Below are 15,606 nucleotides of genomic sequence, written 5' to 3'. Positions count from 1 at the left end.
CCACCCCATCTGCCCCTGCGCCAATGGCTGTGACACAGGGACCATGGAAAGAATGCAGAGTCATGGGGACTGGGCGAGGGCTTGCCAGCCAGCCCGCATAACCTATGTTTTGAGCACCCCATAATTCACACTTATTTGATTTGAACCAAACCCTGCATCCTTTTAATGAAAGCACATATGAGAGACAAGGGCGGGAGGGTGAGAAGGAACTATGTCTGTTGTAGCAGTAGCAATAACATTCCAGTCTCCATTTCCTGCACATGCTATGGCTCCCAATTTCTGTGTGGGTGTGTGGAGAACCTTGGAAACCTGTGGCATGGCATATATCTTTATAAAAATACAGTCCTGTTTGATGAAGATGGAACAATGTTGGCTGCAGCAAAACAAAGGTGGGTACATTGTCATCTGTCGCATTTGAGGGGAAAGAAGCTGTTAGCTAGGGGCAATACTTTAGGTGTGTGTGTGTGTGTGTGTGTGTGTGTGTGTGTGTGTGTATATATAGGACTGCTCTGATGTGGGTGGAGAATCTATCTGGGTGTCAGCCATTTTATAGGGTTTAGAGCCCACACTGCTGTAGTATCACTGGATAGGCTTGTACTATAGCATCCCCTGGTCTTAAATATGTCCTGGATGGGGGTTTGTTTGGGTAAAGGAGAGGGTGTGAAAAATGGACACCGACTCCATGCTTAAATCTAGCACCTGCCTTGAGCACCACAAGGTCCTTTACTAGTTCTCTTATAATCCCAGGCAGAGTAAAACCATAATGCTTTTGGGTGTCAGATAGAAACGGTGCATCTTCCTGAATGATCTTGAAAAGACAAAAGGGCCTGCGGGCATTAGATACATGGCAGAGGTGATGACTATAAGCAGGGAGGGGGCCCTGCTATTAGTGTGGCCTGCTTGGAAGTCAACCGAGGCCATCTTAGGAGCAACATGACTGCTGACAACATGGCTGAATATAATGACTTATGCTATTGTGCCAAGGGCTTTGAGCAAGAGACATCTCTTCCCCCATCCCCAGCCTAAAGCATGTCCTCTATGAAGTATGCTAAGGAAAAGGAACCCTTTGTACTTCAGCAGTATAAATTCAGAGTTGGAAATAGAAGTGGAAGGAATCTGTGCATGTCATGAGTCCTCAAGGCAGGCAGTTGCAAACAGCACCTCAAGGAATATGAATTTGCTGCAACGCTCGTTCCTTTAGGGCACAGAACAACAACCAGGTTTTGCCACTATTAATAAGAGATGAAGCAGCTGTTTTAGGGTTGTAAGCCTCATGAAATAGTTCATATAAGGAGGGAACAGGACCTGTGGTTCAATTAGATAATTTTGGGCTCTGGGCTTCATAGTCTTGTGGGTGGGGTGCCCTCTTTAGATAATCTTCTGCATTACAGTACTCAAAAATGTTGTAAGCCAGGCCTGCTGCATTTGGGGGCCCTCCTGTTCATTCTGCTGAGTACCTGAAGTCCTGCCCTGCAGCACCACTGAAGAGGAAGTGCTGACATATGACCTGGATTACGCTCCAAAATTTCCAAAACTAGATAATCACCATTTACCCCCCCCCCTTTTTTTACTTCTGCCTTTTTTTAGCTTCCAGTGAAAGAATAGGGAGCAGGTCACATGCTTTTTTGTTTTCTGGATGATGCAAACACATGTTCATCCACACTGGCCTTTTGACAAGGTTATGGCCTGTCTTCTACATCTGCCATTGCAAACCGGGGCACAGAAGTTTTTAATAATCAGAAGTTCAGAGCATTTCTTTTGGCTCAGCTTTAGTTGGCTTTGGTCACAGTGTGACTCCTGTGACTTGCCATTATGATTTGCTATGGGTTTCTTTTGATATATCTCCTTGCAACCCTAGCTAGGCCAGGCCCAGTCTTCTACATCCTCTGAATAGTTTACCATTTACCATTTCATAGCTCGTGGGGGAGGACTAAGGTCACTGACAACATGGTGGGAGGGCAGAGTAAAAGCTAAGATACTACGGAATATTCAATTCTTAGCCAACTTCATTCTGACAAAGGGTGAGGGGCTGTATGGATCACTGCATTTGCAGTTCATATTTTCACAACTGTTATTATATAGTTACCCTTTATCGTCTTGTGAGCTCTTGGCTCTATTTCCCACAAATTATCTTCCTTTGTCTCTTCCATGCAAACTCTTCAGCTCACATTGATTTCCTCTATTTGTAGAATGTTGACATGTGTTTTTTCTTTTAGCTTATTAGTGAATTTAATTATTGTTTGAATGTTTTAAAGAGTTGTTTTTAACTGTTTTTTAAACTGATAACTCTATTGCTTTATTATATTTTGTAATCTGCTTTGAGGTTTTATTACAATCAAGAGGCATCTAAATCTAGTGAAATACAGAAAATAGATAAAAATAATCAAAAGGCTACTTTAAAGATGAAAACAGAACAAAGTGCAAACATCAGTAAGAATGTAAAATGCTGCCTTATACTCTCTTAGAAGAATGACCCATGCTTGCATTATCCCATTAGCAGCAAGGGTCCAGTGGGAGAGTTTTTCCCTAGCCCTAAAAAACACACACCACAATTATGTATTATTATCCGATTCTTTCTCAAAAGTGTCCAGGGCAGTATGCATTGTTCACTCTAGACTTTATTTAGCAACCTGTGAGGTATATTAGATTGAGAGATCAGAGGCGGATTTAGGGTAGCCTGACTGGTTCGCCTGCACTGGGAGGGCTCCACAAGGGGCACTTCAACAATGACGAACAATGGAAAGCCAGAGGCAGGGGCACGCTGAATTTCGGCGTTGCACAAGGTGCCCCTGAAATTTTAAAGCCCAAAGTTCACCACTGGAGAGATGCTGACTGGCCCAGGGTCACCCAGTAGGTTTTGTGGTTGAGTGGGGACAGAGGCAGATTTAAGGGGACACGACCGGATCACTTGCACTGGGCACAGAGCCTCAGGGGTGCTGTTGGGGGCTCTACAACTATGATTTAGAACAGAGTGCTAGTGAAGCCTTATTTACCTAGGGATCCATTAGCCACGCCATCCCTTTGGACCTCGGAGGGAACAAAAGTACCAGGAAATCTTCTTTGGAGAAAAAGAGTTTATTGAGAGATCTGAGCACAGAGTCAAGGTCTGTACTCAGAGACAGCCAACTGGATAATTCCTAAAAATATTCTGGCTGTAAAGCAAGTCACTTCAACAGTCTTTCTTATACCCGCCGTACTTCCCCAATCGACTAGCAAATATTGCTTGCTAAATCATTTCTGTCTTTCTGCTAAGCCAGCACTCCCTCCCACCTCCTTGTGCACGTGTCTTCTTTTGTTAGCTAAGCTTTTCCCTTCGTATCTCTTCCTATCTTGCATTACTTAAAAGCAGAAGTAAAGCAGGAAACATCTTGTTAGTGGTTTTCTTCTTGCATTACTAAGCAGAAGTAAAACAGGAAACTTCTTGCTAGTGGTTTTTCTAGTTAACAGCAGTTTCTGGCTGGGCAGGAAGCGACCTTCTGACCTGTAGCTAGCATCAGCAGTTTCAAGTAGCTGATTAGGCAGGAAGCGGCCTCTTGACCTGTCTGTTTTAGACTTTGCAAGCTACTGCAATTTTTGGGCTGTTTTTAACCATCCTAGCAGAGTGCAGGAATGTACTATGTGTAGATAATATTTAAGAGCAACAGAATAAAATATTGAGAGAAACTTTTCCCATCTCCCTTTACTCCGTCCTCTTCTTTTGAACAATCTATTACTTAGATTCGTTCTGGGGTAGGGGTCTATATTCTCTCATTACAGCAATCACTCGAGGTCCCATCATGCGAGACATCATCTTTCCCATCATATGTTGCAGGCATTGCATTAAGCAGGGTATACAGAAGCAAAGAAGCAATAGAAGCATTATTGGGCCTATTCTTCCCACAAATACGATACCGTTCATGCCAACAGAAATACGAGAGCATCCATATGACAAGGGCGGTACATATCACTCCTACCCACCAAACCCAATATCTCCATGGTTCCTCCCACCAATATTCAGGGGGTGTGCTCATTGTTGAAGAGCCCACTGATATTTGTGCCCGACTACCTGTTGAGCCTCAAGGATGAGAGCCCACCGGTGAGCTGATGCTCCCACTATGTGGGTCAATTTTTCTATTAACCCTGTTGGGTGGATTGAACTCTCGTGCTGCCTCCCTAGTGATCAGAGCATATGGAAGCTGAAATCCTGGGGTGGCAATTCTTACTGGCACTTGTTGAGCAATTTCACTGCACATCTGGCTAAGGCTCCCACCCCTGCAATACTTGCATTAAGATAGGTTCTGTCCCATCTATGACCTGGGTTAAGAGTAGGACCTGTTCTATCAAATGAGGTTGGTACAGTGCTCTACCTTCCAGATAACAGTTGACTACCCTCTCACAACAGCAAGAGCAGTACAGAACTAGATAGATTTCGAACGTCTCTGCAGCTTCCCGTAAGAGCACTGTCCACGCGTGCTGGTCAGTGGTGTGGGAGAGGAGCCACAACGGGGTAGTGGGGTGTCTTAATACGGTAATCTCATCAGACCCCAGTTTCCAATAGCCAAGGAGCACGCCATCTCTTACCACCGGCAAGACGAACCAGTCGTAGCAGAGGTCAGCAGGCCAATAAGGGCGGTATGGTTCGGTAGGGTCAGGGCAATAAGACATAGAGCAAGTCAATAAAGAAAATAAGAGAGAAAAGAGAAAGTCTTTGTAACTGTCCTTGTGATGATTAGTCGCAGGATCGCGTTGCCCGTGGCCCAACGCTTTTTCCTGGTAGCGTCAGACACAAGGTGATGATCAACTTCAGAGGGTCAGCAGGATTTCTTTTGCAAGTCCAGACACCTTTCTTCAGATGCGTGTGATGTACCCAGGGGATCACCTCGACTACTTTCACTGCAGTTGGGGATGAGGGGGTCGCCAGACGCTGTCACTCAGAGGAACTGGTGAACCGGCTCAGCGAGACTGCCAGGGACTGCAGGTGTACGCTCGAGGGAATACCTGGAAAGAAAGCAAACACACACAACAAACACAGGGATTGCACTTGTTCTTGGGTGATGTGATCTCCCATCTGCCCCAAACCGGCGGGGATGTCTCGGACGAAAGGGGTTGGCCTGCCATATAGAAGTTCAAAGGGTGATAGTTCTCAGTCTCTTGGTTGGCGCACAGGGCACATTTTGGGATATAGCAGCAGTTAGTTGAGGTAGAATATTCTCCCAAGATGTGCTTTAGCAGCTGGGCCTCCCAAATGGGTGGACTCGTGGTAATTCTTTACAATTGTGCTGGCCAGATGTTGGGGTACAAAAACACGGCTGTCTGGTCCTTCCTGGAGCGTTGTTCCTTCTTGGCTGGTCCACTGCTGTTCATCAAGGGTGTAACGTGGTTCCACGTCATCTGGAGTGAGTTCTGGTACCAATATCAAAAGTCCTGGTGGTGCCTCTAAATTGGCTGGAGAACAAATGTCTACGTTGGGGGCGCTGCCTGTGGGCGCCCCTCCCATCCAATTCTTCACCGTGCGTAGAGATATCAGCCTCTGGAGTGATATCAGCAAGGCAGTCGTCACTGGAGGGGATCTTCAGGATGCTGAGACACAGTCCAATCTGAAGCAGCTTTCCTCCTTGAATGTGGTGGACCCAGGGGTGGTGCCAGCTATCTTCACAGCTGTGGGTGTGGAGAGCAGATGGGCCTTTCCAGCACGGTTGCAGTGGTGCCTGGGACCAGTCTTATCCACACCTCGTCACTTGGCTCAAACTGGTCACGCAAGGAGTTCGGGCCTGGGTTGAGAGAGAGAATCTCGAGAGAGAGACTGTACATAATTGTTCAATTCCACATCTTGAGCAGGGATAGGTGAAAGCATGCACACATAAGGAACCGGTCTCCCAAACATCACTTCAAAAGGGTGACAAGTGAATACGTTTCAATGGGAGGCTACAAACTCTAAGCAAAGCCAAGGGCAACATGAACACCCAATTAGACCCTGTTTCTTGGGTCAATGGTTTTTCAAAGTCCTGTTCTTCCTTTCCTATTTTCCAGAACTTTGGGGCCTATATGCAGTACCCACCATCTTCCTTCTTCACTGGCAACAGTGGGGTGTTTCACTGTGATTGGCATTGTTTCAAGATTCCATGTTGAAGCAATCGCTTCAAATGCACCCACACTCTTTCAGCTGCCTGTCGTGGGATGGGGTATTGGTTTTCTTTATCCTCCGCCCATAGTCCAGGGTCAACATCATGAAGCAGGCTAACAGGGAGGATTCCCTCCTCTTCTTTTACCATCATCAAGCATCAATGGTCTCACAGGGGCATTTCTAAAGAAAACTCTCCTGCTGGTCCAGTTGTCATCATTACTTCCCCCATTGGTTGGAAGGAAATCTGGGCTTGTAATTTTGTTAACAAGTCTCGGCCCAATAAGGAATGGGACACTCTGGTATATACAAAAATTTGTCTAGGCAGCAGGTAACAGACTGCAAAAACGGGGCCTTTTGTGATTTACCTGTGGCTCTAATTATATTAACCACTTGGTTTGTGGGTTTTGTTACAGGCCCAGGCAAGACTGAGTGGGCAGCTCCCTTGTTCACCTTCTCCTACCTGTAATAAGGTAGCTAGGTTAAGGGCTGTGGCAACCTGAAACTTCAGGCGTGAATGTAATAACAGCATCTGGCACTTTCTCTTGGAGTCACACAGCCAGTGTCCTGTCCAAACGTGAATTTATCTGCCTTTGTGAGTAGAGTGGCCACTGCCACAATCACTCTCATACAGGGGGGGGCAATCTCTGTTCTGTTGGGGTTAGCTTCTCTGACAAGTATGCGACAGGTTGCTGCCAATTTTTCAGTTTCTGGCATGAGACTCCCTTGGCTAACCCCCCTGGTCTTCATCTGTGAACAGGGTAAAAGGCTTCTTGGGGTTTGGATGCTAAGCACTGGGGCTTGTCACTTTGAGATCCTGAAAAGCCTGCTGCTGTTCCCTGCCCCATATAAAAGGATCCTTCTCTATTCCCCTAGTTGACTCATGCAGGGGCCAAGCAATGCTTCTGTAGTTAGTAGTGAGTCCAGGGGATATTGTTCATCATCATAAGTGGGATTATAGGTTTTTAAAAAAATCCCTTCAAACAATTTTACAATCTTTGCTGGATTCTCCTCAAAAGAGGGGTTCTGATTTCTTCAATTACAAACATCTGCACTTGAAAAAGGGTATATGCTGTCTGTGGTGCCTTCGCTTGTCCAGCTGGGACAGGGGCTGGTGGATCATAAACCCTCCGAAGGGGCATTTCTCCAGCTGCCTGATCCTTCCTGGTTTTCTCATACTGTCTGTGAGACATAACTCTCTTCGCCGCCTGTCCCCACTTACGTTGCTATCTCTTCCTCTTTTCAGGGGTGCAGTATTCTGCTGTCTCAACTAACAAGGGGCTTACATCCAACTTTTTCCTCAAATGGCTTTACAAACTCCTTTAGTCTCTTTTTCTGTCTTTCTGTCCACATTTTCTTTCCTTGATTCATATCATCTAGTGTTTTCCTAAACTCTTCGTTATCTTCCTCATCTTCCTCTTTTTCCGTCTCACTATCTTCCTTCGCAGGTCCTCCTCCCCCTACACCAGCACCTCCCTGTGCTTCTTGATCTTGGCCGGGGGGGGGGTTGGAGGGGCTGTTGGTGGAGTGTAAGGTGGTGGCTTAATCACTCCCCCTCCTCATCTTCTGGGTCTTCTAACACCAGAGGTTTCACTGTATAAATCCTGTTCTGTGTGTTGCTGTCACAGCAAGACTTTAGCCATGGTAGATTCTTTTTTTTACATTGGTCTTCCATGTAGAGATATAGGGGATCTGGTCTGGGTGGACATTTAATATATTTTGCCACAGGGGGTTGATTTGCCACAGGGGGTTGATTAATTGCAAATCAAAGCCACACAGTTCCCTGGGTTGGCAAGTCCACCTCACATAAAGTTTTGAGTCTCCGTTTTTCAATTTGAATCCCCAAATCATCACTCTTCGTGGCTGTTTTCCAGTTATTTAAAAAGCATTCCAGAGGAATACATTGGCTTGCTCCAAATCCTATTTTTTCAGATACTCTCCTCCTAACTGGGTTTCAAAATTCTTTCACACTCCACATGCTACAGTTTGTCAGAAAATGCACAATCCTACAATCGCTCGGCCAAGGGGACACTAAGCCTTAGCCCTCATTCAACAATTCATCCACTAGAGTATCTGACACACAACATGCCAACAAAACACTCAATTCCCTCTGCCCCATTCCCTTTCCCAAACCTTTACCAATTCCTTTCCTGGTGGCATTCTTACTGCCAACTACCAGGTGAGGCTGATCAGACCTCTGGCCCCTCGGGCCCCTAGCCCTTTCCCTCGGGCCCCTAGCCCTTTCCTTCGGGCTTACCTTTTCCGCTGCGGACCTGTCCCCTCGGCGCCGTTCTGTCCTCTTATTCTCCCTCAACCAGATGTCTCTGCTCCAGGACGGTGTGGCAATCTCCCCCTACAAACTGGCAGGGTGTGCACCGGAAATGCGAACGCCGATCGGAGCTGTTCACCTTGGTTGAGCCTGGCCCTCCGGTCCGTATTTGGGGAAGGGGGCTGATCCCGGACGAGCCCCCAGAGAGATGAAGCCTTATTTACCTAGGGATCCATTAGCCACGCCATCCCTTTGGACCTCGGAGGGAACAAAAGTACCAGGAAATCTTCTTTGGAGAAAAAGAGTTTATTGAGAGATCTGAGCACAGAGTCAAGGTCTGTACTCAGAGACAGCCAACTGGATAATTCCTAAAAATATTCTGGCTGTAAAGCAAGTCACTTCAACAGTCTTTCTTATACCCGCCGTACTTCCCCAATCGACTAGCAAATATTGCTTGCTAAATCATTTCTGTCTTTCTGCTAAGCCAGCACTCCCTCCCACCTCCTTGTGCACGTGTCTTCTTTTGTTAGCTAAGCTTTTCCCTTCGTATCTCTTCCTATCTTGCATTACTTAAAAGCAGAAGTAAAGCAGGAAACATCTTGTTAGTGGTTTTCTTCTTGCATTACTAAGCAGAAGTAAAACAGGAAACTTCTTGCTAGTGGTTTTTCTAGTTAACAGCAGTTTCTGGCTGGGCAGGAAGCGACCTTCTGACCTGTAGCTAGCATCAGCAGTTTCAAGTAGCTGATTAGGCAGGAAGCGGCCTCTTGACCTGTCTGTTTTAGACTTTGCAAGCTACTGCAATTTTTGGGCTGTTTTTAACCATCCTAGCAGAGTGCAGGAATGTACTATGTGTAGATAATATTTAAGAGCAACAGAATAAAATATTGAGAGAAACTTTTCCCATCTCCCTTTACTAGAGGCACAGGGGCACTGAATTTTGGCATTGTACAGGGCACTGCTGAAATTTGAGACCCCAAGATCTGACAATGGTGGGGATATGAATCCAGGCCGCCTCAGGCATAGGTGGTAACCATGACGTACAAAGTGGCACTAAAGTATAAGTCCTTCCTCTGTCTTTAAAGGTGCAAGATATAAGCTATATAACACTGAGTAAAAATGATTCATAATCTGAATGAGTCAACAAAGTGAGATGGTTGCAGGAAAAGGCAAGTGCTATTTTGAAATGCATTAACAAAAGGATTATTTGCACAAAAGGCTCTTTATCACTGATGGGGTCCAGTTCCAGATATGCCATTTTGCAAAGATTTGTGTCTATTGAGGAGCAGTAAGGGCAGTGAAGATTGCCCTTTGCCTCCATCACATCTTCAAGTACCTGTGTAGCAGAGGGGTTGTTTTGTATTGCCTGAAGCTTTTTAATACCTGCTCCAGGGAATGGAGTTTTAGACCATTTGGAAGCCCACTATGATTTGTTTGCAAGGCACTTTGAGAGCAAAGTGGCTCACCCCCATAGCTATCTTGATGCTACATTTACTGCATTCTCCCATGAGGTATCCAGTGCAACATCTACTTTGAAATCATAGGTTTCAGTTTATATGGCCTAATTATGTGGACAAACTGCTTGCAATGATGTACCCAACCATGTGTTTCTCTTGCCTCTCTTATCTTATTAAAGCCTGCTGACCAGGTATGGTAAGGTGGCTTCAGAGTGTAATCAATGTATCCTAGCAGAAGAGAGTGGTCCTGGCTGTCTTCAAAGAGATGGTGATCCAATCACTTCGGGGGGGGGAACCCCTCATACTGGACCCTTGAGTTTGTCACAAATACCTTTGAGGGAAGGTAATCAAGAGAGTCATGGTGGGACAGTTGCAAATACTCAAATAATAATCTTGACCCATTTCATTCTGGGTTGATGGGACTGAACCGGCCTTGGTTGATGGGTGGCCTTTAATGGGAGAAGGACAAGGGGAGTGCAACCCTGTTATTCTTAAATAATCTCCCAGCGGCTTTTGACACCATGGTCCATGGTATCCATCTGAACTGGTTGGGTGAGATGGCTTCTGAGGGCAATGTTTTATATTGGTTCTGATTCTGTCTCCAGGGGGGTTGGTTTCGCAGAATAGCATTGGGTGTTTTTTTGCTCCCTGTACATTGTGTTGTGGGGTGCCATAGGGTACCATCTTATCCCCTATGCTATTTAACATCTACATGAAGCTGTTGAGATCAGTTGGCAAGAGATTTGGGGCAAAGTATAATCAGTATGCTGGTGATATACACATATCTGTTTCTCTGTAACATAAGAATCAAGATAGGCCATGTAAACCCTGGACCAGTGCCTGGACTTGGTGGTGAGCTGGCTGAGGGCCAGCAAACTGAGTCTGAATCACAACAAGATGAAAGTGCTGTGGGTGAGTGGGTCTCAAGTCCAGATAATTGGTCAGTTGCCCACTTTGAATGGAGTCATATTCTCCCTGAAAGAGCATATTAGTAGTCTAGAGGCCAGGTGAACTCAGTGGATAGAAGTACCTTTTACCAGCTTCAGCTGTTTCTTGTCTGGCATAGCCTGATTGCTGTTCAGGGATAACAGCAATCAGGCTATGCCAGACAAGAAACAGCTGAAGCTGGTAAAAAGTACTTTTACCTCCAGATTGGATTACCACAATGCACTCCATATAACGTTGGACCTGTGGTTGGTTTGGAAGCTGCAGCTAGTACAAAATGTAGCTGCTTGACTGCTCACTAGGGCAGAATATCATCATCAAATTACTGGGCAAAGTTCAAGGGGCTGGTAGTGTTGTACTTATACAGCTTGGGGCCAGGACACCTAAAATATCATCTCACCTCTTCTATAACCATCTGACCACTGCATCCTGCAGCAGAAGGTCATTAGGAGATCTGGTGTGTACCATGCGGAACTTGGACCTTCAATGTGGCAGTACCTAGTCTTTGGAACTCCCTTTCATTACATATCAGAGACCTCTGTTGTCTTTTCAGTGCCCTTTGAAGACCTTCCTTTCTCAGCAAACCTTTTAAGTGGAGATTTTTACCCTAGTCTGCATCTGTATTGGACTTGAAATTATATATGTCATTATTGTCACTGTCTTTATTGTTAAATCACTTTGGCATGCTTTATGGGACATGATTAATTCATAAATGAAATTAAATAAATAAAAGCAAGCAAATTTGTAGACAGTTGAAAGATGAACAAAGTTTATGAAAAGCAAAATTTTGTGAAATATTTAAAAGAATACCTTGAATATAAAGGAGAATAACTATTGATCAAGATGACTAGAGGGAAGACAAAAACGGGGAGTTGAAATTGCACCATATAAGACCCAGAATTTCAGGACAGCAGCGAGGTTGGTGAAGTACTGAGAATAGGAAAGATAACAACAACAACAACAACAACAACAACAACAACAACAACAACAACATTGTTATTTATTCCCCGCCCATCTGATTAGGTTGCCAGAACTGTAAATGGAGGAACATGTTAAAATAAATTATAGAATTTACTTCTCTAAAGCTTTTCAGCAAGTGGTGAAAGTACCATCTCTTGGAGCTAGTTTGCAAAATTTCATTTATCTTTCAGGGTTCAACTTGGCAGCTCTTTGAGTCACCCGTATTAACAGTTCTATGAACATTATTCCTATTGTCTAGGTTTTGTTAGAGTCTGCTTTGGTATTATTGTGATCTCCTAAGTACCCTTGAGGTCAAGAAATACCCTCCCAGTTGTATTTCTAGGCACTGTTGTGCTCCAGAAAGCACACTCACCACACGTTGTTCAATCTTCTCTTGAGGACTGAGTTCGGGAGCAACATGTTTCGCCCATATGAAGCAGAAGGGACTGTGAAGAGTGCATCTGTGTCATCATCAAGCAGCCTCCCTCATCACACACCTAAAGCTGGTTTTCAGCTTAAAAACAAAAATTGCCTTCCCCACTTTTTTTTAAAAAAACCCTCAGACGGCATATGATTGTTTGAATATATGACTGCTGAAGCAGGATGTGTACAACAAACTAAGGAAGTTCCAAACCAGCAAGGAAACTAGAATTTGCTGCGTGAAGGCAGGCTTATAAATATTTAAAGTAAATGAGTAAAATGTGTGTCATTTGAAGAACAAAGGCAAAATGGGAGTCAACTCTTTGCTGCCTGACATAAATGCATTGTAGTTCTTTCTAAGATAGAGACACAAAATGCCAGCAGTGCATTGGTGTTATGCAACTTTACTGTTGCAACTTTTGTCTTCTGGAAATTCTTAATTATAATATTACTTCACTCAATGGCAGAATATTTGACAGTCAAATTCACCTACTCTGAATGGTTTCAAATAGGATTATAGTGGCACTTCTGTGGTGAGCAGGCCAAATGCATATGGCAGAGATGGGGAACCTGTGGCCCTCCAGCTGTTGTTGGATTACAACTCCCATCAGTCCCAGCCACATGCTCAGAGGTCAGGGATGATGGGAGTTGTAGTCCAGCAACATCTGGAGGGCCATAGGCTCCCCCATCCCTGATGTAGGGTGCATGTTATGTGTGTGGGGCTATCAACTCAATGCAAAATGAATCAGAATCTAAATATAGGTAGTCTAATATGCTAGAGCGAGTTTGACTGTAATCCTGAACACACTTAATGGGAAATAAGCTCCACTGTGGGCTTTTTTCTGAGTAGGGATGGAAGGATCTCTCAATTTTGGTTTTCTCAGTTTCTCATTCTTCCATTCTTAAATTTGCTTTTCTGCATTTCTGCAGCAATATGAGTATTTTTAAAAATAACCTCATGAAAATTCTTCAGCATTTTAGTGCAAATTTCTTCTAATTAACATATTTTGGATGCAGGTCTGTATGCAGTTTCTCCTAATATAATGCATTTTTTGTATGTTATTTTCAATTATATATTCATTTTATGCGCACTTTCTTTCACCAGATTTATGCATTTTTGTAAACATTGGTTGGTTGGAAAACTACATTTTAAAAATAATAACTGAAAGTTTTGGGAAGGCACCTCGTATATCCACCTATCCTATCTTGGGGCTGCAGTCCAGAGGGCAGCAAATTCAGGCTGTTGATTATATTTCAGAAGCCTGCCCTGTACCACAGACAAAAATGCTTCACTCACTCCAAAACCTTTCTAGCAGTGTAACAGCTTTGCCGTGTTGGGAACTGCACAATGAGACAGCTCTATTAGAAATGCATGTGATTATCCTAATTACTAATTACTATGGCTTCTTCATGGGTATTCTTTTAACATCTCTGCTTCTTTGTTAGTTTTGTTTTCTGTGTTTTGAATTTCAGGGGGAGGGTGAACTTTTATGGTATCTATTTACTGTTTTTGGTTTGGCGAATGAGGGAACAAACTGCTCCCAACGCTCAAGGTTTGGTTGTCATGTTCGATGGGCAGGAACTGAGAGGGTGATGCGCTGTAGTGCACATTGGCTAAGTTGGATGAAATTCCCTGTGAGACCAAGAAATTGTCACCTTAGTCTCTAGAAGAATTACATCAGTCAAGAGGCACTCCTAGTACTGTCTCATTAAGCCTAACAACAGAACACCTCGCACAAACATAGCTCCAGTAAACTACTTTATAAATGACATGTGGGATTGGTAAGAAAATGCTGGAGTGTGAAGTACAGTGGTACCTCGGGTTAAGAACTTAATTCATTCTGGAGGTCCGTTCTTAACCTGAAACTGTTCTTAACGTTAAGCACCACTTTAGCTAATGGGGCCTCCTGCTGCCGCTGCGCTGCCGCTGTGCAATTTCTGTTCTCATCCTGAAGCAAAGTTCTTAACCCGAGGTACTATTTCTGGGTTAGCATAGTCTGTAACCTGAAGCAGATGTAACCCAAGGTACCACTGTACTCCTATTCAGGGTGCCAGTTACCCAGCCAGATGTGCTCTTTTCCATAGCTGTCAACTTACAGATTTGAAAATAAGGGACCAGCAGCCTTGAAAATAAGGGACCAGCAGCCAAAATAAGGGACCTGCAGCCTCACCTATTCCAGGCACTCCAGTCTTCCTGTCCTCCTGCAGTCTGGTCAAACTCATGCTGGGTAGCTTCGAGAACACTTTCCAACCAACTTTGTAACCAGAGGTTCAACTGAATAGAATCTGAATCACATGCACCACAAGGCCTATGCAGCCTCAACTTAAGATGGCTCCCCGGCCTGGCTTTGCACTGCAAAGTTTGCAGCAACAAAATGGCGTCCAGCATTCAAAAAACCCCTCAGCTTGCATTAACTAGCCACACACAAGGCATGCAAGCTCCACCCCCCAGTCGTTCTTAGACTTCTTATTGGGTGAGCAACACAGCCAAGCAACACAGCTGGAGCCTTCCTCCTCCCTGGCCGGCAGGGAGGGAGAGAGAGGAGCTGCTTCCTTTGAAATTTAAGGGACATCATTTAAGGGACATCCATCAATAAGGGACAGCAGCGGGACATGGCACTGGAATAAGGGACTTTCCCTTCAAATAAGGGACACTTGACAGCTATGCCTTTTCTAGGACACCCCATTTCTCTTAGTTTTCAGTTTCATTTATCCTGTCAGTCAGCGTTCTGTGTCTACCAAGTATGCTCATTTATTGCTGGGTATTTTGCTGTCCCTCTCATCTTTATTTTTGTCTCCCCTCCCCTTTTTTTGGTACTTCTGCAAACCATAGGATTGCCCCAAGCCCATTGATGATGCCATTATAGCTGCATAAGGATCCACACTTGGAGAAAGAGTTTGCAATTTGTAGGTAGGATTCCAACTGTTAAAACGCAGAGCCAGATCACTGTGTGATGTATATTAGTATCGCTCCTATGCAGTAAGTGGAATGTTGCTGACGTATCTTGGACTCGGATGCCTTTGACTTGTTAATGAGGTCTGGCCCCCTCCCTCACCCACTCTCTTCGCCATTTTGAAGTATTCTGTTACTTTTAAAAAGGCTGTTGTTGCATTGGCTCTCCTGGGAAACACACAGCTTCTGTTCTGCATTCTGGAAGCAGCATTCTTGTGAATTAATAAGGGTAACCTTTATTTTCACGTAGAAGCTGTAGCAAGTCTAAAGCATCTTTATTTAAACATGCCTCCCCAATGACTTTTTATATGGCATCTACCATTTTAAAAGTATTCTAATTTGGGGTTGCTTATCATGTTTTTGGAGTTTATTATATAAGTAAGCTGCCCTGGTTGATTTTTTTTATTTTCAGAAAGGCAGAGTATAAATATATTAGTAAAAATCTGTTAGTTGAGGAAAATGTATTATATGAAAATTACAAAGGGTTTTGGGAGAGTGTTCTTAA

At 44.3% G+C, this 15,606-nt stretch overlaps 1 protein-coding gene across 22 annotated transcripts in view; it reads left to right on the top strand.

Moving 5' to 3' along the window:
* KIF1A (kinesin family member 1A) overlaps positions 1–15,606 on the top strand; it is a 120,697-nt gene that overhangs the window by 1,561 nt on the left and 103,530 nt on the right. The gene's annotated exons all lie outside the window — the stretch shown is intronic.

This window comes from Podarcis liolepis (genome assembly GCF_965112155.1).
Source record: "Podarcis liolepis genome assembly, chromosome: 5".
Taxonomy (NCBI): Eukaryota; Metazoa; Chordata; class Lepidosauria; order Squamata; family Lacertidae; genus Podarcis; species Podarcis liolepis.
Note: the sequence above shows the minus strand (reverse complement) of the source record. Positions and strands in the feature narration are given on the sequence as shown.